The sequence below is a fragment of the Perca flavescens genome, chromosome 14 (assembly GCF_004354835.1).
Source record: "Perca flavescens isolate YP-PL-M2 chromosome 14, PFLA_1.0, whole genome shotgun sequence".
Taxonomy (NCBI): Eukaryota; Metazoa; Chordata; class Actinopteri; order Perciformes; family Percidae; genus Perca; species Perca flavescens.
In genome coordinates, this window is record NC_041344.1 from 31,039,948 (window position 1) to 31,066,897 (window position 26,950).

The 26,950-nt window shown below is 44.0% G+C and overlaps 1 protein-coding gene and 1 pseudogene across 1 annotated transcript in view; one reads left to right on the forward strand and one right to left on the reverse strand.

Annotated features, from left to right (window-relative positions):
• lrrc3b (leucine rich repeat containing 3B) overlaps positions 1 to 26,950 on the reverse strand; it is a 44,764-nt gene that overhangs the window by 3,418 nt on the left and 14,396 nt on the right. The gene's annotated exons all lie outside the window — the stretch shown is intronic.
• LOC114567793 (28S ribosomal protein S28, mitochondrial pseudogene) lies at positions 15,183 to 15,585 on the forward strand (annotated as a pseudogene).

The window sequence follows — 26,950 nt, forward strand, 5'->3', positions numbered from 1 at the left end:
TGAGTATGTTAAGCCCCTCAAAAAGGTGATTAATTTGCTGGATAAAGAATAATAATTCCTTCAGTTCCAATAGGGCCTTCGCCACTGTCGGCGCTCAGGCCCTAATTATGGTCAGATCTTGTGCCTGACTGATGGGGAAGTGATATTGTTAAGAATTGTGATTTACGCATTTACAACGTCGGCTATTTTTTGCCAGCTATCCTTCCTGTCTTAGGAAGCAGCAACTGTATTGCGTTTTGCCTGTTAAACCGTGTCTGTGTTCTTCATATTTATGTAGAATTATAGTTTGCTCTTCGTATGTAAAATATGCAACTCTGGTAAATGTTTGCGATTGGTCATGCTGCACAAATACCGCATTTTTTATGTGAACGCCCGCGCCGCTGGATTGGGAAACCCTGGGTTGATTGAACTAGTTGTTAACCACTGTCGTGACACAGGTTATGCAGGACTGCGGTTGTTAGGTTAGGTGAAGCCGGGTAACTGAAATAAATCCAGGGCATGTTGATCTTGATTCGTAGAACAGGCCTCTGCTAAACTCTTGCATGTAACCATTTTGATTGTGCATGCTAATATTAGCAATTACTTATTTAGTCTCTTAGTTTAGTTAGGTTCAGGTACAGGACCAATGCAATAGGTCCTGACATGCAATAGGTGTCACATGTACAGAGTAGATAGAACAGTAATAATGATAGAATTACAGTACATAATCACAATATTAAGAAATGTGACCATGTATTAAGTATATCAACTATGATGCAACTGATTAACCTTTGAAACAGACCAAAATATGTGTTGTGAAATTATAAATGCAAAAAGCATAGTATGTTAAAAACAAGCAAAAACTAAACTGTTTATCATAGTTTGCCATGAATATTGGAATTTGGCAAAATTCTTCAAACCTTAGCTGCTGGCGAATACAAACCAGCCCTCTCTCCGCTGCAATTTTTAGAAAGAAGGCTCAATTTGGTCAGGGCCAGCAGACTTTTTACAATCAAGACTTGATAGAGATTTATAAACTTAAGTGAGAATGTAAAACTATTTCCAAGTTGCTACACTGTTTTTAACATCTAGGAACATCAAGGTGATTTTAAAGAGTGGCTAAGCCTATATTGATGAAAAAAAAAAAAAAAACTTATTAAAGCATCTGCTATGTTACGTTTACTTTTGATTTTTCTTTAAAACCTCAGGACTTAAATATGTAACATTTCTGCATTAAAATGTCTAAAAACAACCATACCTATGTTATATATTTTTTTGAGTTGTGAACTTACACTTTCCCAAATGTGAAACCCAGAGAAATCTGTTATTTTATTTCTGACATGGGGCGTTTCCTTTAGTTGCCTGTCAGTGGCGTCATATAACCTTTCACCCTCTAGTTACTCGTAACTTCCGTCAAAACACTGGTGCCCAGATGATATGTTCGAGAGTAATTATAAATCATACAATGTCACAGAAAAAAAATACTCGTAACCGTAATACTGCTTTTTCTGCCACAAGGCATCATTTTGTGATTAATTACATGCCACTTTGCAACACAGCAATACAGCAGAGATCTTATTTATTGATACATATCAATATCGATCCAGCTTAACGTACTACAATGTGCTGGTTGACAAGTAGCTAACGTTAATGCTAATGCTTGGTGGATAACACTATAGGGTTACAACATTGTACAACACGCTCATAAAGTTATTAGTAGTATGATTGTTTTGACGACAGATAAAAGCAGCACTGGGCTGAATCATGAATGAGTTTAAGGTTAGCCTATAGATAGACAACTAATGTAATGCTAATTTAGCCAGCTAGCACTCTGACGGCCACACTCCAAGGGGGTAAGCTTCGCTTCAGAACTCGAACCTCCGATGGCGCCATTTTGTTGCTACAAAGGTATCACCTTTTGTTAGCATTCCACTGACCGCCATTTTTTTTTTACGTCACTTGACTGTGAATAACTTTACATCTGAAGCGTTTAAAGACTCTATTTGTCCACTGTTTATCTCTAAAGAAACACGACAATGTCTGAAAGGCTCCATTACCTTGTAACTCACGTTATGGCTCCGTAGCAGACGTTTTTGTAAAAATAGGCTAACGATTGTGTCATAACCAATTGCCTTACTGTCGCACAGTAGAGGAATTACCGTATAGTACAGGAGAAGCTCGCAGGCAGTTTCGATTTACATTAGCTGTTAGGTTTAATTACTAACGTTAACTAGCATGTTAGTTAGCAATAATTAGCCTGTGCTTATCTCCTTACATATACCTACACTCTCCGTCTCTGTAAGATTGGAAATGATTGAGATTTCTCTTGGCACAGCTACCAGAAGACTTACAACTTTCAGACAGGTTGCTCGCGTCACATTTACGTTGTCTCTGTCAGTTGGAGGCTGCGCAGTAAAGCAAGAGATCACCGGAAAAGTGCTTCTAATAGCCTTCACTGGTCTCCGTCCAGAGCAACGGGGTCTATTGGTCCATTATATATATGTCAATGCCACACTCCCCCGGCGCAAGGAGACTTCATTTCGGATGAGAGCTGAAAAACAGCCCCGGCACATGTAGCAGTAGCTAGTTACCGCCCACAGCCAGCTAGCAGCCAGCCGCTACCATCACAGCAATCTGTTCCCTGGCCAGCACTTAACTCCTGTGCTGGGTGCTAACGACGCTAACGGCAGTTTAATGAAGCATCGGGAAACGGTCACAACAGCAGCCAGTCACAACAGCGGCCATCCATAACGCCATCCAGCTAAGTCTCCGTTAGCGCTACCGGTGTTTGTGCCGAAAATGTCCTCCCTGATGAATTTCTCCACCCCTTCACGTTTAGCTGTCTTTATTGTTAGCTACATCAACCTGACAAAAGTTGGGTTAATGTAATATCCTTGATAATGGAAAGGAAAGACGGACAGTTGGGGTGGATGTTATCTGGATTTAATGAACACTTGGGTGAACATTACACGAGTTTGGCTGTCTCTTAATACAACTACTGCAGAACAGCCTTGAGCCATACACCACCCCCATGCGCCCAGATTAACCACTACTGCCACCTAGGGACAAACTCCAATATGACATATATAACATCTCCCATATTAGTCCATGAGCCAGGGGGGTTGATTGGTATCATCGGGGGGACAAAGGCTCATAGTGATTTTTGGCAAGGTATACACCCCTAGTACTAGAAAAATCACGATAGCAGTGCAGGGGTGGTAGCGAATCACTTTTTTTCAGCTCATGAAGTTACTAACCCCCTAAGATAAATTCCGTTTTTGAAATCTGGTGTTTATCTGGTTTAGGCTCCTAGTAGGGATATTGTCAAAATTCTATAATATGGTGCTTGGTATCGTTGGAAAGTGGACCTTTTAGGCTTTCATTTAAGCCCAGTACTAAATCTGTTTGACAAACACAGAGGTCACATGACTGATTTTCTCCCAATTTCCCAAACTGTATGCTTTCTTTTATCGCTGGGGCATGAAAGAACACCAGGGACACAAAACTCAACACTTCTTCATGTAACCACAACTCTGAGCAACAATCAACATCATTGTTATTGTTATTTCTTTTTTTTGTTTTACTTTAACACTCAAATAACTTGGCTTCAACACAGGTCTCGCCTTCGATGCAGGTGCAGTCGAAGGCGATGACTGCCTTGGAGTACCTGGAGAATGAATGTCCATTACGGCTGGTTTGGCATTTTCTGCAGCCTGTTCTGCCACGCCGAGTTTCTTCTTCTGGAACGAGCCCACTCTCACTCAAAAGCGTACAAATAACACGGGTTTACACTTTGAAAATGCGTGCAATGTGTACGCCAAAGTAAAATTGTGCGTACAGTAGATACGTGGAGCGCTCCAATTACATTAATGGAGACTGGTCCATTCATACTATAAAGGGACGCGGGACTGCGTAAGGAGGTTGGTTGGGGTGGCGTATGGGTAAAACACAGGACTTTCACGTGGGAGATTGGGGTGTCTTGCGTCCCGCGTGTGGTAATTTTCAGCCTTTTTGTTAAGTCGTGTATTAGCGTGTTTTAGCGGTTATGTGCCGTGTATTAGCATGTTTTAGCAGTTATGTGCCGTGTTTTTGTGACTTATGTTTTTTTTTTGTTAAGCTTTCCCCAATGTTTCTTCCCTAATCCCAACTGTTTATTAGCGTGTTTTTGTGACTTTTTTGTGTTACTAAAGCCTTTCCCTGCATTCTTTTCCTAAACCCAACCATTTTTTTTTTTTTTTTTTTGTGTGACGCTGTCCTCGCGATAACACACATCGTGGCGATGCGAGCCGCTTGCATATAAAACACACCGGTCTCCCTTACTGTAATTGGAGAGCTCCACGTATCTAGTGTACACACAATTTTACTTTGGCGTACACATTGCACGTTTGTAAACCCATGTTATTTGTACGCTTTTGAGTGAGACTGGGTTGTCTGGAGCACAGCTTTTTCCCTCAGGAATGGAACTCGCTGCTGCTGCAGAAGCTGCCGCTTAAGATTCAGGCAGCCCCAGGGGGTCCACGAACTTTGGTTTCCCCAAGTCTTTGTCCTCAGAACTTGCCAATATCTGGTCGACGTGTCTGCGCACAATGCTGCCATCTCCTAGCATGACCTTGTAGGAGACAGGACCAATTATCTTGGTAATAATGAACCCGGGGATCCACTTAGGTCCATGACTGAAATTTCTTGTGATCACTGCGTCTCCCTCCTGGAAACTTCTTCCTGAAACTTGTTTGTCATGATGTTTCTTTTGAATGCTCGGTTTCCGTTTCACTTTCATTGTGCGGTCCGGATGAATCAGGTCCAACGTTGATCTTAACTTGGTGGACTGTGGTGTAATGCGGTAACTAAACAGCACTCTTGACACTTTAGTGGTCAGGCTTCCGTCACCTGCCTTCTTCATCATTGACTTGAATGTCTGGACTGCGCGCTCAGCACAACCATTGGAGGAAGCATGATAAAGAGCAGAAGTGATGTGTTCCATCCCATTTTGCTGCATGAATTCCCCGAACTCCGCAGCCATTATCTGACACAATTGTCTCTGGTAGGGCTGGGCGATAAATCGATTTTATCGATTAACTCGAATGTGTAGTCAACGTGAATTTGTTTAAATGAAAAATCGATTTTCTCCTTAACATCCACCGACGCTCCCCCTCTGGGCTCCTGTAGCTCCAAACGGGCTCAGCCCTCCCCCGCACGTTTGCCATAGAGACACAAACAACATGGCAGCGACAGGGACTAACATTAATTATTTCGTCGTTTCATTACTTAGCTACTTATCTGTAATCTCCGCCGAAATGACCGGCAGCTCGCGCTGCTGTGTCCCCGGCTGAGAGTCACCTATTCTCGGATAACTGAACCACCAGGTACCGCTGACCTGACGGAACACCATGCGGGGCACCGGAGCCCGTGTTGAGGAACTCCTTTGCGGCTCAACACATTTACTAAATGCCTAGCAATCACCGCTCTGTATCATGGAGCTCCGCTTCGACGTTTGTTTTTATCGCTACGGAGGAGCTTGCTACAGGTGCTACATTCAAGAGACCATGGGATGTTAACGTACGTTACTCATCAACAGGTGGTAAATAGGGGCACGGTTGCGCAATGACGTTAAAATTATTTGAACTTTTAGCGAGGAACGAGAAGTGAATTACCTGTATGTGTGAAAACAGCTTTATCTCACGCATCTGTTTTGTTGTTGTTGAATATATTTCCACAAAATTGGCATGAATAATCATAATGGTATACATGCCCCATGTGTGTGTATGAGTCTAAACAAAACAAGACTTGTTTTGAACAATTTCTTTGTCATCTGCAGATTGATTTTAAGTAGGGGGAGAAAGAAATCGATTTAAATCTTAATTTTTTTTTGAAAAAATCTGGGATTTTATTTTTAGGCCATATCGCCCAGCCCTAGTCTATGGAATGCCATGATTGCTAAAACTCTTCCTTAGACATTCAATCGTGATGGCTGACGTTGCGGTAGTTACAGGGTAAGCATCAATCCATTTGGAATGAGTGTCCATCAAGATCAAAAACATGTGTCCCATAAAAGGTCCTGCATAGTCAATGTGTAACCTTTGCCACGGTTTGCTCGGCTACTCCCAGGGATGAAGTGGTGCTGGAGCTAGCGAGTTGAGGTGTTCTTGGCATGCGACACATCTTTTAGCTACAACTTTAATGTCTGCATCCAACTTCGGCCACCAGAAGTAGCTTCGCGCTAAAACTTTCATTCTAGTGATGCCGATGTGCCCATGATGTAGCTGCTGTACCAAGGGGTCCCGCACTGGCAGCGGCACCACTACGCAAGAGCCCCACAGTACACATCCATCTTGTACACTTAACTCTGTTTTCCTCACAGCATATGGTTGGAAAGCTGGGTCCCGGACTTGTGGCGGCCAACCATGTTGAATGAACTGTGCCACTCTGGACAACACAGGATCTCTGCTTGTCCATCTGCTCATTTCCGCTACCGACACGAGGGCCACGTTCTCCATCATCAGCACTCGTTCCTCTTGCTCTCCCTTGACGGACTGTTGAGGCAGAGGGAGTCGACTCCCTATGGAGTCGCTATGGTATTTCCATGGCTTGTAAACAATCTTGTATTCATATGCTCTCAAGGTTACTGCCCATCGCTGTATACGAGGAGAAGCCATTTGGGGCACTGCCTTCATTTCATTGAAGAGAGACAGTAAAGGTTTGTGGTCAATGCAAATGGAAAACTCCCTCTCATATAAATACTTGTGGAAACGCGGAATACCAAACATTACTGCCAGACCTTCTTTGTCCAGTTGAGAGTAGTTCACTTCAGCTGACGTTAGTGTCCTGGACATGAAGCTGATCGGTCTCTCCTGTCCATTTGGCATGCAATGCGACAACACCATACCCACTCCATAAGGAGAAGTGTCACAGGACAGGATGAGATCTTTTTGGCCACCAATTTCCAGGTGGTTTCCTTTCTTAACAGTCCATGTAAAGGTGATAACAATATTGACAGGTTTGGCAGGAACCTGTTGTAGTAGTTGAGCAGTCCCAGGTACACTCTCAGTTCTGTGACATTGGTTGGAGTGGGTGCTTCTTGTATTACCCTGACCTTATGTGGCAACGGATGAAGACCAGAGGCGTCCACCTTATGTCCAAGGAACTCTGCTTCCTGTTCCCTGAACACACATTTGTTGCGTTTTAGACAAAGACCAGCTTCCTGCAGCTGTGTTAACACCTGGTTCAATATTGCAAGGTGATCTTGGTCGCTCTGGCCCGACAGCAAAATGTCATCAAAATAGACAGCCACATTCGGGATGCTGGCCACCAGACTCTCCATAAGTTGTTGGAATATGGCTAGGCTGGAGGAGACCCCAAATGGAAGACGATTCAACTGAAACAGACCTTTGTGTGTATTAATAGTGACCTATGGCTTGGATGACTCATCAAGTATCACTTGCTGATATGCATGGCTCAGGTCTAGTTTACAGAACTTTTCGCCACCTGACAACTTCTCAAACCAATTTCAGTATTGGTACTGCTCAAGCTTCGACACTTGGTTGACCATGAGTTTGTAGTCTCCACAGATGCGCACCAAATCATCAGGTTTTCACACAGGGACAATCTGTGCGGCCGACTCCGAGAACTTCACTGGCTCAATAATCCCTTGGTTTGTGAGTCTCTCCAACTCCATCTCCACCTTCTTCCTCATCGCATAGGGCACTGGCCTGGGTTTATAGAACTTTGGAGCCACGCCTTCTTTCACGTAAATTTTCGCTGGCGGGCCTCTCCAGGTTCTCAGTTCCTCCTTGAAAACCTGTTCATTCTGCCTTAGCACAGCCTGCAGTGTCAGTTCTGGCTGCTTGTTTCTTGTTTATCAGGACACAGTTCATTCCCAGCTCCTTCATCCTTGCCCTGCCTAACAGGTTTGGTCCTGGGCCGGTCACGACCACTACTGGTAGATGCTTGACTTGGTCTTTGTATTTCACAGTAACATCTGCCGCTCCCTTCTCCGTGAACCATCACCTTATCGTGGTGGAGAGGTTTGTGTGTCTCTGTGAACCTGAGGGCTGTGTTGTCTGGAGCTTTGTGCTCCTGGTAGGGTCTCCCAAGGCAAAGTGGTCTCAGGTGAGGGGCCAGACAAAGAATGGTTCAAAAACCCCAATGAAGAAGCAAGGTAGAGATGGAGTGACCCTGCCCGGAGGAAGCCCGGGGCCCCCGTCTGGAGCCAGGCCCAGACGGCGGGCTCGTCGGCGAGCGCCTGGTGGCCGGGTTTGCCACGGAGCCCGGCCGGGCACAGCCCGAACAAGCTACGTGGCTCCCATCTCTCCAGCCCATGGGCCCACCACCTGTGGGAGGAACCATTGGGGTCGGGTGCGATGCCACATGGGTGGCAGTGAAGGTCAGGGGCCTCGACGGACCAGACCCGGGCGGCAGACGCTGGCTCTGGGGACGTGGGCGTCACCTCTCTGTGGGGGAAGGAGCGGAACTGGTGCGGGAGGTGGGCGCTACCGGTTAGATCTGGTGGGGCTTACCTCTACGCACAGTCTCGGGTTCTGGAACCATACTCCTGGATAGGGGTTGGACTCTTTTCTTCTCCGGAGTTGCCCAGGGTGTGAGGCGCCGGGCGGGTGTGGGGATACTCACAAGCCCCGGCTGAGCGCCGCTGTGTTGGAGTTTACCCCGGTGGACGAGAGGGTCGCCTCCCCCACGCCCTGGGTTGTGGGGGGAAAACTCTGACTGTTGTTTGTGCATATGCACCAAACAGGAGTTCGGAGTATTCGGCCTTCTTGGAGACCTTGACTGGAGTCCTGCATGGGGCTCCAGTGGGGGACTCCATTGTTCTGCTGGGGGACTTCAACGCACACGTGGGCAATGATGGAGACACCTGGAGGCGTGATTGGGAGGAACGGCCTCCCTGATCTAAACCAGAGTGGTTGTTTGTTGTTGGACTTCTGTGCTAGTCATGGATTGTCTATAACGAACACCATGTTCGAACATAGGGATGCTCATAAGTGTACCTGGTACCAGAGCACCCTAGGTCAAGGTCAATGATCGATTTCATAATCGTTTCATCTGATCTGAGGCCGTATGTTTTGGACACTCGGGTGAAGAGAGGGGCAGAGCTGTCAACCGATCACCATCTGGTGGTGAGTTGGGTCAGGGGTGGGGAAGACTCTGGACAGACCTGGTAAGCCCAAACGTGTAGTGCGGGTAAATTGGGAACGTCTGGAGGAGGCCCCTGTCCGACAGACTTTCAACTCACACCTCCGGGCGGAGCTTTTCGTGCATCCCTGTGGAGGCTGGGGGCATTGAACCCGAGTGGACAATGTTCAAAGTTTCCATTGCTGAAGCTGCGGCGAGGAGCTGTGGTCTTAGGATCTTAGGTGCCTCAAGGGGCGGTAACCCACGAACACCGTGGTGGACACCAGTGGTCAGGGAAGCCGTCCGACTGAAGAAGGAGTCCTTCCGGGATATGTTATCTCGGAGGACTCCGGAGGCAGTTGCAGGGTACCGAAGGGCCGAAGGGCTGCAGCCTCTGCCGTGAAAGAGGCAAAGCAGCGGGTGTGGGAGAAGTTTGGAGAAGACATGGAGAAGGACTTTCGGTCGGCACCAAAGTGTTTCTGGAAAACTGTTCGCCACCTCAGGAGGGGCGGGGAACCATCCAAGCTGTGTACAGTAAGGATGGGACACTGTTGACCTCCACTGAGGAGGTAATAGGGCGGTGGAGGGAGCACTTTGAGGAACTCCTGAATCCGACTAATACGCCCTCTATGTTAGAGGCAGAGCTGGAGGATAACGGGGATTGTCGTCGATTTCCCAGGCGGAAGTCACTGATGTAGTCAAACAACTACACAGTGGCAAAGCCCCGGGATTGATGAGATCCGTCCAGAAATGCTCAAGGCTCTGGGTGTGGAGGGGCTGTCCTGGTTGACACGCCTCTTCAACATTGCGTGGAAGTCTGGGACGGTGCCAAAGGAGTGGCAGACTGGGGTGGTGGTTCCTCTTTAAAAAGGGGGACCAGAGGGTGTGTGCCAATTATAGGGGTATCACACTTCTCAGCCTCCCTGGTAAAGTCTACTCCAAGGTGCTGGAAAGGAGGGTTCGGGCCGATAGTCGAACCTCGGGTTGAGGAGGAACAATGCGGATTCCGTCCTGGTCGTGGAACAACGGACCAGCTCTTCACTCGCAAGGATCCTGGAGGGAGCCTGGGAGTATGCCCAACCGGTCTACATGTGTTTTGTGGATTTGGAGAAGGCGTATGACCGGGTCCCCGGGAGATACTGTGGGAGGTGCTGCGGGAGTATGGGGTGAGGGGGTCTCTACTCAGGGCCATCCAATCTCTGTATGACCAAAGTGAGAGCTGTGTCCGGGTTCTCGGTAGTAAGTCGGACTCGTTTCAGGTGAGGGTTGGCCTCCGCCAGGGCTGCGCTTTGTCACCAATCCTGTTTGTAATATTTATGGACAGGATATCGAGGCGTAGTCGGGGGTGGGGGGGGTTGCAGTTTGGTGGGCTGGGGATCTCATCGCTGCTCTTTGCAGATGATGTGGTCCTGATGGCATCATCGGCCTGCGACCTTCAGCACTCACTGGATCGGTTCGCAACCGAGTGTGAAGCGGTTGGGATGAGGATCAGCACCTCTAAATCGGAGGCCATGGTTCTCAGCAGGAAACCGATGGAATGCCTTCTCCAGGTAGGGAATGAGTCCTTACCCCAAGTGAAGGAGTTCAAGTACCTTGGGGTTTTGTTCGCGAGTGAGGGGGACAATGGAGCGGGAGATTGGTCGGAGAATCGGCGCAGCGGGTGCGGTATTGCATTCAATCTATCGCACCGTTGTGACGAAAAAAGAGAGCTGAGCCAGAAGGCAAAGCTCTCGATCTACCGGTCAGTTTTCGTTCCTACCCTCACCTATGGTCATGAAGGCTGGGTCATGACCGAAAGAACGAGATCCAGGGTACAAGCGGCGAAATGGGTTTCCTCAGGAGGGTGGCTGGCGTCTCCCTTAGAGATAGGGTGAGAAGCTCAGTCATCCGTGAGGAGCTCGGAGAGCCGCTGCTCCTTTGCGTCGAAAGGAGCCAGTTGAGGTGGTTCGGGCATCTGGTAAGGATGCCCCTGGGCGCCTCCCTAGGGAGGTGTTCAGGCACGTCCAGCTGGGAGGAGGCCTCGGGAAGACCCAGGACTAGGTGGAGGGATTATATCTCCAACCTGGCCTGGGAACGCCTCGGGATCCCCCAGTCGGAGCTGGTTAATGTTGCTCGGGAAAGGGAAGTTTGGGGTCCCCTGCTGGAGCTGCTCCCCCCGCGACCCGACACCGGATAAGCGGACGAAGATGGATGGATGGATGGCATCTGCCGCTCCTAGTGTCGGTACTTTTTCACCCATATAGGTTTTCAAAGTCACTGAGCAGTCCTGCAACTTTTGTGTGCACCCTGCTGTTCGTAACTTCGTATATTCTGTCTTTGACAAAATCATCACACTTCAGTATCCACTTCAAACTCAACAATGTTCTCATTTATGTTAAGATGTGCCGTAATGGGGTCCACTTTCGTTATTTTTGGCTCTGTTAGGGTGTACACAGTAAATACATCTTCATCACTAGTGACATTCTCCGGAGATTCACTTATGTGATGCACAGACTGCTTTTGATCACTTCTGGAACTTTTTCACAGACTGCTTGTGCTTCCTTCCACCCTTAAGCTGCTGGTCAGCAGGCAGCGAGGATTGCACACTCTTTACATCCTTTTTTTCCACAGCCATGACATTTTTCATTGACAAAATGACAGTCTCTTGCCATATGTTCACTCCCACACCTGTAACATGTCAATGGTATCGCTTTTCCTTGCCCTTTAATGTTTGACTCCACATTATACACTAGCAGTTGGGGTGCAGCTTTACTCACAGTGACATCCAGTGTTTGCAGATCACTATTTGCAGTCTCCATGGCCAGTGCCACTTTCAAGGCTTTTTGAAATGTGAGCTCAGGCTCCGCCAACAATCTCCTCTGTATACAATCGCCTGCTATGCCACACACAAGCCTGTCGCGTAGCATCTCCTTTAGCTTATCTCCGTAGTTGCAGTGGTTGAGCGAGCTCCCGTAGCACCGCCACATACTCCATCACAGTTTCCTTCACTGCTCTAGTCCTAAAGTTAAACTTGAATTGTTGGACAATTTCACTGGGCTTCGGGTTAAAATGCGACTGAAGAAGGTCAGTCAAATCCCCATATAACTTTTCGCCAGGCTTGTTCGGGCTCAACAAGTTTCTCATTAAGCTGTACGTCCGACTGCCGACAGAGCTTAACAATATTGTCCACTTCTTCTCCTCATCCTCAATCCCATTTGCAACAAAAAAATGTCCAAACACCTCGACGTATTCCTCCCAAGTTTGGGATTGACTGTCAAAAGCTGTAAGTGTTCCTACCATAGCATTAGCCATCCCAAGGCCTTGGTTAGCGTTAGCTTCCTCACCATCCAACATTAGCTAAGCCTCCGCGTTATTGAGCTCCTAAACTTCTTCTCGTTGTCGTTAACAACTTCACCGATTTCTTCTTCGCCAGATGTAATATCCTTGATAATGGAAAGGAAAGACGGACATTTGGGGTGGATGTTATCTGGATTTAATTACACTTGGGTGGACATTACACAAGCTTGGCGGTCTCTTAATACAACTACTGCAGAACATCATTGAGCCACACACCTCCCCCATGCGCCCAGATGAACCACTACTGCCACCTAGGGACAAACTCCAATATGACATATATAACATCTCCTATATACTACAGTTAAGCACTAAAACGAATAGATAAGATTACAGAAAAGTGACGGGGGAGATCATTCCAGGCAGCTTGGAGATGTTCTGCTGCTGCACAATGGCCATCGAACGTCATCGCTGTCCCGGAGATTCCCCCGGCAATCCCCACCCACACCTGTCTCTCAGCCTCGTTGAGTAGCTAGCTACTGTTACAACAAACCCCGTCCGCCCGGTGTTGAAACCATCCAAAAGGTGAAATTGACATGTGAAATATATTGTGATAGTGTGGTTTTAGCTGCTGGCTAATGTTAGCTTGCTGGCTCACTAGCTAACTGGTGTGTTTAGGAATATTTCGTTTATGTTTATACATTGAGAAATCTTTTGGATCAATATGTTTTTTGTTTTAGTAAAATATGATGAAAACATCTGATTTTTATTTCATTTTATTTGACACTATTTTAACACTTTTATTACATATTATGGTTTACTGGCTTACATAACCTTCACGCTTAGGTTGTACTGATTTTAGGGATATGAAGCATTTGAAGATACTCCAGAAATGACATCACAATAAGCAAACATACCAATGTAGCCACTTTCAGACCAATTCTATTGCAAAGTTCATAGGGTTAACAGTTAGATGGCTGAATGTATGAATAAGTGTTTATTTCGTTTATATAGTACTCACTTTTTCACTCACTATTGTTTTCATAATAAATGTATTGCATTTGATTCCTAACTTAACCCAGTCCATGGCATCATGACTTTGTTCATCCTTGGCACATGCCTTATCTCTTTCTCTGATAGAGGATGAGATTCATTATACCATTGGTTATCTTAACCACTGACTCTAAATCTTCTCTGAGGTGCATGCTTATCAATTAGAGCCTAGAAGTTTGTTTTAAAATAATACATGCCAAGTTAACATCTGCCAGTTCACAAACAAGGTCCAAGTCACTATGGATCATGCAAAAAGGCTTGGTCGTTTGTAATTTCAAACACAGGTATTGATCACTAATATTACTAAGTATTCCAACTGCAGAGTAGTTATGTGGAAAATGTGCAAGAATAGCATCAAGCAAGTTTTCTGAGTTGGAGTTAATCAGTTGCGACAGATTTGGAGCGTTGCAGAGGTCCTTAAGTGCTTTTGAGGATGTCGAGAGCCAGTCCCAATTTAAATCTCCCAATAAAACATAATGCTTGTCTGATAACTTATGCAAGACGTCTGAAGCAGTCTTACAGCTTCATTTAACGCCAATGGTGGGCAATAGCATCCTTCTGCTATAAGATCGGCACCATTGGGGAGATATATCTTAGGGCAGTGGTTCTCAAACTTTTTTCAAAAATGTACCCCCTGACCAGCGCTAATCATTTTCGGTAGAAAAAAAAGTGTATATAGAGCGATAGATTTACTAAATAACAGCCTTGTAACTGAATTAGCATTAATGAGAAAAAGAGACAAAAACTTGGAAAAAGATGGTAGAAAGAAGGAAGGAAGTAAGCCAAGAATAGGTTACAATAGTATCAAAAACTTTAAAAACAGTGACATAAGAAGAAAAAAGCGAAGAAAAAGGACGGTATAGGAAGGAAGGCAAGATTAGGTCCAAAGAAGGTGACACAAATTGTGACATTTTTGGTAGATAAAAAAAAAAAATTATAAATAACAGCCTTGTAACTATTAAACATTTTTGTTAAATATCTCACGTACCCCCTGCAGTCCTCCAAAGTACCCCTAGGGGTACACATACCCCCATTTGAGAAACACTGTCTTAAGGCATCCAAATCAGTTGAGTATGTAAACTTGAAGCGTTTCCCCTTGGTTTGGTTTTGTGTCACACAGAGAAAAATACGGTTTGTTTGACTGGTGTGATTGCTTTGTGTCATGCCTGGGCACAGTATGTACTCCGCAATCATCCAGTCTGTTCTCTGCACATCCATGACTGTATGGTTCGAATGGGCTTCCAAACAGGACATGAACAGAGTGTCAGGATGGCAGAGAAAATCACTGGGGCCACCCTGCCCTCCATACAGGAGTTATACCAGAGACGGTTTAGAACAGAGACTATGGGCTGAAATATGTGCCACCAGAAAATTAATTTGAATCATTTATATTTTAATTTGAATCGCTAAACTTGAATCATTGCATTGAAAAACTGAATCTGAATAGTATAATTTGAAATTGAATTTATTCGTTTGTAACTGAAGTCCAAGAAAATTTGATCCTCTATATATCTTCACATTCAGTTCTCACAATTCAGATTCAGTTCTCAAAATTACTGTGACAGACATCCGGGTAGTTGGAGGATGAAGGAAGAGCAGTCGAGCGCAGATTGATAGGTAGAGTTCAGTGGCGCAGGATTAGCACTATAGATGCCAGACTGTTGTGCTGTTTATGGATGTTGGAACAAAAGAAATGAAAAAAACAAACAGCAAGGGATAACAGTTCACAGGTGAGAATGTGTTTTATGATATATATGCCACCTTGGACCTGCAATCTGAGCTCCGGCGGCAGCGGGAGGTGGAGAGTTCCGTGGCCCGGCGGCAGCGTCTCTTTCCCCGGGCAGGAACACCGCTTCGCCTCGCTGCTGCGCCGGTCCCCGCTGATCCAGATGGGACCGGCCAAAGACAGAGTGGTGATCTGCAGGATCTTCCACGTAGTCCAGGACGACCTGTATATAGATTTCGGCTGGAAGTTCCACTGCGTTTGCCGGCGGCCGGCGGACAGAGAGAAGCTAAAGCGGCAGGAGAGTCCGTCTGCGGCTGCAGGATCTGGAGCTCACTGCCCGCTTCCTGGGAGCCAAAACCGACACCACGCTGCTGGAGGCCCGAGCCGTACTGCTGGGACGGCTGGAGGTAAGGGAAGCCCGGGAGAGCTAGAACCAGGACTCAGCGGAGCGGACTGTCACAGCCTGCTGAAATTTAAATCACAGGTTTCCTAAAGGGAGTCTGGCGGGACTCGGAATGTGGACGACGAAACCTGACTTTAAGTCTCATTAAATAAATGAATAAATAGTGGAGGGGTGAGCCTGGACATTTCAGTCTGTTTGAACCTCACTTTGAAGCAGAACCTCTTAGTTCAGAAGGGTGAAGTTTCTGTTTGGACTCAGATATGTGAACTGATTATAATAAATATTCTTTGTATTAACACATTAATTAGTCTCTTTGTTTTGTTTGTTTCTGCACATGATGATAAAGCTACACTTTTAAATCACAAACAAAACTAACTAAGGAAGGAGACAAACCATCAGATATTAGAGTTGATTAAAAATAATTTACTATTTTGCGTTTTAATGTGGAAACATTTTGTATAAACTCAGGGGACTGTCTCTTACATCACATTGTATTGCAGGCTTGCTGATGTACAAAGTAAACGAATGCAATTCAAATTTTTAAATTAATTAACATGTATTTTCAAATATGGATAGTTACACTATTTTGCATGCAGTAGGCTAGGCTAAGGTAAGTAGCGATAGTTCATTTTAAGTTTACTTAAGTGGAAGAATGTGACTAATAAACCTAGGCCTACTAACACCAGGCATTACATTGTGAACATTGTGAACAGGTAGATTATATTATGTATGAGTCTCTGGGTCAAGGCGAGGCAAACTTCTTCCTCATTTCATGGTGGGTACTGTGCTCCAAAACGTAGGTGCTGATTGGCCGAAGAGGAGTCCTGTGTATCTGCGCCACTGAACTCTACCTATCGATCTGCGCTCGATTGCTCTTCCTTCATCCTCCAAGTACCCGGATGTCTGTCACAGTAACTTGAAAGTGAATTGTGAAAACTGAATCTGAATTGTGAGAACTGAATGTGAAGATATATAGAGAGTTAAATTTTCAGTGAGGATCAAATTTTATTGGACTTCAGTTACAAACGAATAAATTCAATTTCAAATTATACTATTCAGATTCAGTTTTTCAATGCAATGATTCAAATTAAACAATACAGTTTCAAATTATATGATTCAAATTCAGTTTTTCAATCCAATAATTTAAGTTTAGCAATTCAAATTCAAATATAAATGATTCAAATTCAGTTTCTGGTGGCACATATTTCAGCCCATACGAGACACCCCAACTCAGTAGTTTCCTGTATCTGTGTCACGTAGGCTACGCAACTGCCACGCCTCTTTAGGAGACTAGCAGCAGGTCCAGAGTGTATTGATTCCAATGGGAGAAGTGAATGTGAATACAGATTATGACCCCATAGTCCCTAAAGTAAATATTGGAGCCATTTTTAACAAGCCACATATCTCAAGAGCATTTTGACACTAAAATGGCAGGAGAAAATTAACTTTGTTTGTTCAGGACCAAACTCTCACAAGATCTGGTAACAGTGACAAGTTAACATCAACTAACATTCGTAAACGCCCTAACAAAACTAATCTCTGTGATGCTAAATATGTCTTTTAGCTGTGTAAATATCTTAACGTTAGCAAAAGAAAATACTAATACATTTATTTTAATAAACTTTTCCTTCATCCACACAACGCTCACTACACTTTCAAAGTGAGGCCACGCCCATTTAGGAGACAGGAAGTGTGTACCGTTTCATAACATTGCCGCTGCTTGAAATTTGCTATCTTTAGTATAGAGGATCTTTGGTTAACTCCTCCAGATTCAGGAAATGGGAAGTCAGGAAGCAGCACTGCAGACCCATCACACCCTGGACACAATATCACACCCCGGACACAAGCTCACACCCCGGACACAACACTGGACACAACATCACACCCCGGACAAACCATCACACTCCGGACACACCATCACACCCTGGACACAACATCACACCCTGGACTGGACACAAGATCACTACCTGGACACAAGATCATACCCTGGACACAACCTCGACACAACATCACACCCTGAACACAAGATCACACCCTGGACACAACAACACACCCTGAACACATCACAACCCTGGACACAACAACACACCCTGGACACAACGACACAACCTGGACACACCCTGTTTCAGCTTCTCACACTCTGGTAGGCGCAACAGACCACTGTTTGCAAAACAACCAGACACAGGGACAGTTCCTTGCAACACACCGTTACTATGATGAACACTTAACAGCAGTCCATAGTAAATTACACTGTATTTATCCATCTACCTCAGATACTGTATATAAGCAACCTGTTATATTATATGTTATATATATGTATATATAGTGGGGGAAATAAGTATTTGACCCCTTGCTGATTTTGCAGGTTTGCCCACTTACAAAGAATGCAAAAATCTACAATTGTAATCATATGTACATTCTAACAGTGAAAGACAGAATCCCAAAGAAATTTTCAGAAAATCACATCATATGAATTTATTAAAATTGATAACCATCTGATGAGGAAAAACAAGTATTTGACCCCCTGGACAAACAGCAAGTATTCTGGCTCCTACAAGCCAGTTAGTCTTTCTTTAAGACACAGCCCCAATCCGAACCAATTATCTACATCAAATACACCTGCCTCACCTCGTTACCTGTATAAAAGACACCTGTCAACACCCAAACAACCAGCATCCAACATCACCACCATGGGCAAGACCAAAGAGCTTTCTACGGACATCAGGGACAAGATTGTTGATCTGCACAAGGCTGGGATGGGCTACAAGAGAATCGGAAAGCAACTTGGAGAGAAAAGATCAACTGTCGGTGCAGTTATCAGGAAATGGAGGAAGCACCACACCACCGCCAACCTCCCTCGGTCTGGGCCTCCACACAAGATCTTGCCTCGTGGGGTGTCCCTGATCATGCGAACGGTGAGGAATCATCCCAAAACCCCAAGGGGGCAACTGATGAATCAACTGAAGGCAGCTGGGACCACAGTTACAAAAGAAACGGTTGGTAACACACTACGCCGTCATGGATTGAAATCCTGCAGCGCACGCAAGGTCCCCCTGCTCAAGAAGAAACATGTACAGGCCCGCATAAAGTTCTCCATTCACCACCTGGACGACTCAGAAGAGGCCTGGAAGAAGGTGATGTGGTCAGATGAGACCAAAATAGAACTTTTTGGCTTCAACTCAACTCGTCGTGTTTGGAGGGCAAAGAACACCGAGTACAACCCAAAGAACACCATCCCCACCGTCAAGCATGGTGGTGGCAACATCATGCTTTGGGGGTGCTTTTCAGCCGAAGGGACGGGACAACTCCATCGTATTGAGGGGAGGATGGACGGGGCCATGTATCGTGGAATTCTGGACCGACATCTCCTTCCCTCAGTGAGAGAGCTGAAGATGGGTCGAGGATGGGTGTTTCAGCACGACAACGACCCTAAGCACACCGCCAAAGCAACAAAAGAGTGGCTGAAGAAGAAGCACATCAAGGTTCTGGAGTGGCCTAGCCAGTCTCCAGACCTGAATCCGATTGAAAATCTTTGGAGGGAGCTTAAAATTCGAGTTGCCAGGCGACAACCTCGGAATCTGAATGATTTGGAGGCTGTCTGCAGGGAGGAGTGGGCCAACATCCCTGCCGAAATGTGCACAAACCTTGTCACCAACTATAAAAACCGTTTGACATCTGTGCTGGCCAATAATGGCTTTTCTACAAAATATTAACATGCTGTTTGTCCAGGGGGTCAAATACTTGTTTTTCCTCATCAGATGGTTATCAATTTTAATAAATTCATGTGATGTGATTTTCTGGAATTTTCTTTGGGATTCTGTCTTTCACTGTTAGAATGTACATTCACAGAATTGTAGATTTTTGCATTCCTTGTAAGTGGGCAAACCTGCAAAATCAGCAAGGGGTCAAATACTTATTTCCCCCACTGTATATATATATATTTATATATATATACAAACTAAGCCTGTCAATCGATAAAAACATGTATTTGCCATTAACCGCATGATTGTCCATAGTTACGTTTTTTAATCTGTTCTAAATGTAATTTAAAAAGGGATATTTTTAAGTTTAAATTTTTTTTAAGATACATTTTTTATTTATTTTTTCATTTTAAACAACAACAGAACAGACAAACTAGGGCTGCAGCTATCGATTCTTTTTGTAATCGATTAATCTAGCACTTTAATGATGGCTGTATTAAGAGAATGGTCGGAACACGACGAAAAAAAGTGTTCTACGAACGTTCTGTTAGGAACTGCAAAAATCCCTCCGGTCGGAAAGCACTAATGTAGGCTGCTCACAACAATCACTCCTGATTGACAGCCACTAAATTCACTTCTGAGACTTTTTTATGCGAGAAATTAACTGTGTAGAGGTTGAATATGGGCAGTTTAACAAAAATGTATGGCCAATTGCACATTTTCTCCGATGTTGTCAGAAGCTTCAGTCTGACGGGACAGCCAGCTGGTGGGAGCCGGGATCTTCTCCCTGCTGGACGCTAGCGAGGCTCACAGACACCGCTGTCAGCTGGAAGTCTCTCAATAGAATCATGGACAAGTTGATTTCCTGAAATATGGCTCGTTTTCCATTTGAACATATGGTCATCAATATTAACAAGGTTTAAAATGACCCATTTTTGAAATTTGGATATCGTTTCAAAATTGGAAATCAAATGAACGAAAAAGTAGCCTACACGGGCTGTACAAAAGGCTGTCAATCAGGAGTGATAGTTGTGAGTAGGCTACATGTCGCAGAATAGCGCGGACACGCACCTCACACTGCGTTCACAACCAGAAAAAAGTGAGAGAAAGAAAAAGGAGAGGTCGCAGTTTGGACGATGACTGACTACCTGGTTGAGATTGTGTGCGTGTGTGTCCTCGAGATCTGACCAGACACAAACACACATAGCAGAGCTACCCTCACCCATGTTTCTACTGCTGCTTAATTAAATAAAACATCAAAAGAGTTGTCTCCGTCCGTGTTTTAAACAGACACAGCTAGGGCGAAGTTGGAAACCAGAATCAGTTTAAAATACAGTCCTAATCTAGTCCTCACTAACACGGTCCCAATTATAGTAACTACATGAAAACTTCACTGTTGTTGCATAAAATGTCGTTTGTGTTTAGCCTACATCATCAGTTTCTATCATGTGAAATAAGAGGCCAAGCCAGCATGGTGGTGAAGCTGCAGACAGATGCTCAACAGTGTGCTCCTCAGCAGTCAGCTCCCCCTGCTGTTCATAAGGTGCCTCTGCACCCCTTTCGTTTTTAGACCCTCCCACGAGCCTTTGGGCCACGCCTCCTCATTTACATTGACATGTGTCAAGTCCAAATCAAAAGCCAATGTTAAATTGAAATCCAAAAGCCAAATATTAAATCCAAATTAAAAGCCAATGTTAAATTGAAAATGAAAAGCCAAATATTAAATCAAAATTAAAAGCCATTTGTTAAATTGAAATCAAAAAGCCAAATATTAAATCCAAAATTAAAAGCCAATGTTAAATTGGAATCGAAAAGCCAAATATTAAATCCAAATGGATAAGCCAAATGGAAAAATAAAAAAAAAAAAAAATATTTGTAATTTGATCTCGCTTGGTTTTCTCTTTGGACTTTCAATTTGTCTTTGGACTTTCAATTTCAATTATGAATAAATATTTCCAGCATACTATGCATCCCCACTAACCTGCAAAGTGTTTTAAACATTAACATTAATACAACATGTCGGAGGAATACAGCGTCTTTCTTTTTTTACAGCAGCCAGCGGGGCGTCAGAGGCAGAGGGACCACATCATTCGCGAACGTTAGCTTCTTGTCTCATCTGGGGTTTGATAAATAGTAAATTCATCAAAGTCAGTGTACCCAACGCTATTTTCCGATAGACTGTAGCTGTCATATTTCACAGGACCCACGTGAGTGCGGTTTTCATGTTCCAGTTTTTCAGCCTCAGAGGGGAGAGAGAGAGAGAGCGGCTGACCATTCGCCTGAGATCAGTAGAGCAGCCGGCTATGCAGAGCCTTGTATAATTACGACTTTATGACATTTCATAAACAGCTGATTGAGCGTTAGTGCGCCGTTGCTACATGCATATAGCAGAAACCCTGCATGTGCACGTGTGGTGCTGATGTTGCACAATGTAAATCATGCGGCGCCCAAGTGAATTTGACCGGCATAAAATCGGCATATGTCAGACTATATGGCCGACAACGTGACAATTCCGGTCACCAGTCGGTCAATCGGTGCATCTCTATTAATAACTGTTTAGTTATGGTTTAGTAATGCTTATTCAGTATTGTTATACATTAATTAAGTGTTAGTTAAGGTGCATATGTTCTCAACTTTACAATAAGGCTATCAAAGAGCATTAATAACTGTTTAATTATGGTTTAGTAATGCTTATTCAGTATTGTTATACATTGTTATTTAAGGTGCATGTGTTCTCAACTTTACAATAAGGTTATCAAAGACCATTAATAACTTTATTTATGGTTTAGTAATGCTTATTCAGTATTATTATACATTAATCAAGTGACAAGTTATGGTTAGGTAATGATTATATAGCATGCACAATAATTTATATAGGTTGGGCTTTAAGTTAATGTCTACATGAAGACAAAGCAAACCTCTGCATGGAGACTATAGTCTTTTCACTGATCCCACCCTCTACCAAAAGTAAGTCATATGTTGGAGGATGGACAAATATATCAATTCAAGCAATCAATCTTAGTTAACATGAACAAACATGAGCATGGTTAATAAATGTTTATTAGACACCTTATTTAACTAACGGTTAATGCTTATTAATGCATTAAGTGATGTTAATTGATGTACCCTTGTTGTAAAGTGTTACCCACTTTTTTATACAAACATCTGTACAAGTCAAATGTTTCTGTTTATCTTGTTCAGCTTTGTTTGTCCTGTATGTTTTTTTTAAGAGCAAAAAAGAGCCGTCAAATGCCATGTATGTCTTTACACTTATTTGGCCATTAAAGCTGATTCACATTCTGAATATATATCCAGTACTACTTAATATAAACAGCTGCTCTCTTTCTTTACCACACAAATAGACAGACTATAATAGCCAAGGCTGTCTACCACGCATTCAGGCATTTTCCATTTGTCCTGGCTCAGGACATTACAATATTGTCTAATAACAGCCCATGAGAAGGTGGAGAGGCATGGATCATCTGTTTCTGCCACACAGAGAGGACCAGTGGCAGTTCCCAGGCCCACGTTGAGCTGTTTATCCAGCTGCTACTCTGCCACGGGAGGCAAAACCTGTTGTTGTATGGCAACAGGCTTTGTGCTGGATCTATTAAACCTGCACTGTGCTCGTCTGGCATGTGTCTTCATTATTACTGTTGACTAAAACCATTTAAAGTAGAGTCACAATGCGAGTAATAACAAAAGCTGTAAGTGGATCCACAGGGAATGGACAAATAGAAGTAATATCTTATAATACAATTCAAATATAATGGTTACGCTCATAATCAGGAGCAGTTATAGCCCTTTTTTAGGGGTGCTGAAGCAAAAAAGGTCTGTGTTAATCTATTGTGAGCTAAGGAGTTCCGCTCTAGGAATATCACAACATAGTGAAATTTAACCCAGAATGTAATGCTTTGATACTGCTTGACAGCCATTAGTCAAAATCGCATGAATCTCGTTTTCAAAAGTTACTGATACTGCATTTCGGAAATGTCTACTTTTCTATAGATGGATATCCAATTTCATTTGTTACTTTTGCCTTTGTAGAAATGGCCCTGTGGCTCAGCAAGGAAATTTTTGCAGAATTATTGTTGTCTTTGCAGTTACATAATTCAGTGTTTGCCCTACCATGATGGACCGAAATTATGTTAAAATGCACAGTTAGCACAGTAGAATAACGTTAAAAAAATTACGTTCAAATGGTTGCCGGTACCCTAAAGCTCTGATCCTAGAATCGCCCCTGCTCATTATGCTTGGTTATTGCTAAGAACTTTTCTGGTCATATGGAAATGATACAGCACCTTTTTCACAGGTTTCTGCTAATCTAAACCAGACATCAGGATTCTTATTCATGGCAGCATAGATGAGTGTTTATGCTTTTTTTGTCAGGGAGATCCATGGTATTCTTGTTGAGATATTTCAGTCTGGACCAAAGTGATGGACTGGCAAAACATTTCCCCACAGAGAGCCACTGCATTGATCTCTTTAAGATAATAGCAGAGCCGCTATGTGTGTGGGGAGTGGGTGGTAGAGCGAGTGAGAGAATGACAGGATTAGCTTTGGAGCGAGTACAGACTCTGGAGGTGTAGACGGAGAGAGAAAGTGTCTCCCCTGTGCTTTCTGACCGCTGCAGGAAAGTTAACCCTTTCCTTGATTTCATGTTGTTCACAGAGAAGGAGAACCTGGAAATTAGTAGGGGGAGATGCAACGCTACCAAACCACGGAACGTGTCTATGAACATACCTACAACTTTACCTACGAATGTACCTACAAACATATGAAAGTACCTACGAACGTATCTACGAACATACGTACGAATATACGTACGACCGTACTTACGAACGTACCTTCGTAAGTATGGACCATAAATCTGTCAGGATCCGGCTGAAGACTGCTTGCCTTTGTGCCACTCTTGTGGGCTTTTTGTGTATTTTGTTATCTGTGCTTGTTGCTGTGTTCTGTTGTTACCTGTCTGTCATCTGTCTTTGTCTCCGCCCTTCCCCTTATATGGTCTGCACTTCCTCTCTTGTTAGTTTCCCTCCAGTTCTGTTCTCACCTGTTCACAATTGTCTCCGTTCCCTCCGTTTCCACTCTCACTTGTTGCTCGTTACTGTCTTGTCCAATCCCCTGTCTTTCTGTTTATTGGTCTGTGTATTTCTACACCCTTGTGTTCCTTTGTCTCGTTGGTTCGTCTCTCTCTGTTCGTCTGTAGTTGTGAGTTTATAGTTGTTGAGTCACAATAAAGTGTGTTTGTTCTGCACTCCTGACTGGAAGAGTCTGGCATTTGGGTCCACCTGCTGAAACTGTGACGAAATCAAGCTTAAGAGCCATGGAGCTCCATTGTTGTCTACACATTATTTTTTTTAAACATCAGTGAGCCACACTGTTGCACTGGTGACATGTACCTTCATTACCATGAACACATACACCGCCTGCTGCATGAAATACTCACTAGTGCACCAAATGTGGATTAATCCGCCGCACTATTTTCTGCTAAGAAATACAGCTGTTTTGAGAAATTACTAATCCTTAAAAATATTTTAAAAAAAAACTATTTACATGGGACCTAAGAATTTGCCATTTCACTGGGCTTGAGGATGTTTGCCAGAGACAGGATAGGGTGGTCAACAACACAGACTAACACATTGTTGGTTTTGGTGTTTTACTAAGGTTTTACTCCGAAAGAAAAGAAAATAATGAGATGATCCCCGATCAAATGTTTACATACCCTTAGATCTTAATACTGTGTATTGCCCTCTTTTGCATCAATGACAGCTTGCAGTCTTTAGTGATAGTTGTAGATGAGTACCTTATTCCCCAGATGGTAGATATGCCCATTCTTCTTGACAAAAAGCCTCCAGGTCCTGAATTCTTGGGTTGTCCTGCATAAACTGCACATTTGAGATCTCCCCAAAGAGGCTCAATAATATTGAGGTCAGGAGATTGTGATGGCCACTCCAGAACCTTCACTTTTTTTCTGCTGTAGCCACTAAAGGGTGGATTTGGCCCTGTGCTTCAGATCATTGTCATGTTAGAAAGTCCAAGTGTCTCCCATGCACAGCTTTCAGGCAGATAAGTGCAAATTGTCCTCCATTATTTTCTGGTAACATGCTGCATTCATCTTGCCATCAACTTTGACTAAATGTCCTGTGCCTCTGTAGCTCATACACTCCCAAAACATCAGAGATCCACCATCCACCATCCAGGATGGTGCACTTTTTCGTCATAGTGTCACATCTCGTCCAGTGTCAAGTTTCTGTGTTTAGTTGGTTTCATGTTTTCTGTTGGTTTTCCATTTCCTGTTTTTATTTTGTAGTCTCTCTGTTCTCTTAGTTGTTGTCTTGTTTTACTTCCTGTCTTTTGGTTTTCCGGCCTTTATGATTGTTTGCTCTGCCCTGATGTTCCCTAGCCCTAGTGTCACCTGTCCCTTGTTTGTTTATTTTATTTTTATTTTATTGGTTTATTTGATAGGGACCATGCATATTTATGAACACTGTTGTATAAAAACACCATGTAAATATGCCAGAATTAGTTAAAATAACTACTTTCCATCTGCAGTCCCTAGGCAGGTGACGTAAGACTAACGGACAACCAGCAGTCATACAGCGCTCATTCACTATACATTAAAAGGTACACATAATAGTGACATTGACAAAACAAACAAGCAAAACAAAACAAAAATACATGATGCATGATACATGACAAAGACGTTATTCATCCACCTCTATACTGCATTCGATTTACCAGTGAAAGTGTATGGGTAAAGAAATGTGTAACTGTTAAAAGTGAGTGCATCTCTGGTTTTCTAGAAGCCATTGTTTTAAATGAGTTTTAAAAGTGTTGAATGTAGGACACTCTCTTATTGGGAGGGGCAAGCTATTCCAGAGTTTACCTCCTATTGACAATACGTTTTGTCCAAAAGTGGTGCATCTAAATGGTATGACACAGTCCCCTTTTACAGAGGCCCGTGTGATTGGTCAGACACATTCCCTGCAGACAGTCCTCTTAAAATATGCATGTGTATATGCATGCGTTCATGTGATAGTTTTGGATCCTTCAAGAGGGGTCTCAAGACTTATCTGTTGATCTTACACTTAAATAATTAATTAATTCTTAGAGTTATGATTTGTATATTTATGGTATTTTTGTTATTTTTTATTATTGATATTTTATATTGTTTTGTCATTATCCATCCATCTTCGTCCGCTTATCCGGTATTGGGTCGCGGGGGGAGCAGCTCCAGCAGGGGACCCCAAACTTCCCTTTCCCGAGCAACATTAACCAGCTCCGACTGGGGGATCCCGAGGCGTTCCCAGGCCAGGTTGGAGATATAATTCCTCCACCTAGTCCTGGGTCTTCCCCGAGGCCTCCTCCCAGCTGGACGTGCCTGGAACACCTCCCGAATCACCTCAACTGGCTCCTTTCGACGCGAAGGAGCAGCGGCTCTACTCCAAGCTCCTCACGGATGACTGAGCTTCTCAACATATCTCTAAGGGAGACGCCAGCCACCCTCCTGAGGAAACCCATTTCGGCCGCTTGTACCCTGGATCTCGTTCTTTTGGTCATGACCCAGCCTTCATGACCATAGGTGAGGGTAGGAAGGAAAACTGACCGGTAGATTGAGAGCTTTGCCTTCTGGCTCAGCTCTCTTTTCGTCACAACGGTGCGATGCAAAACCCCAAGGTACTTGAA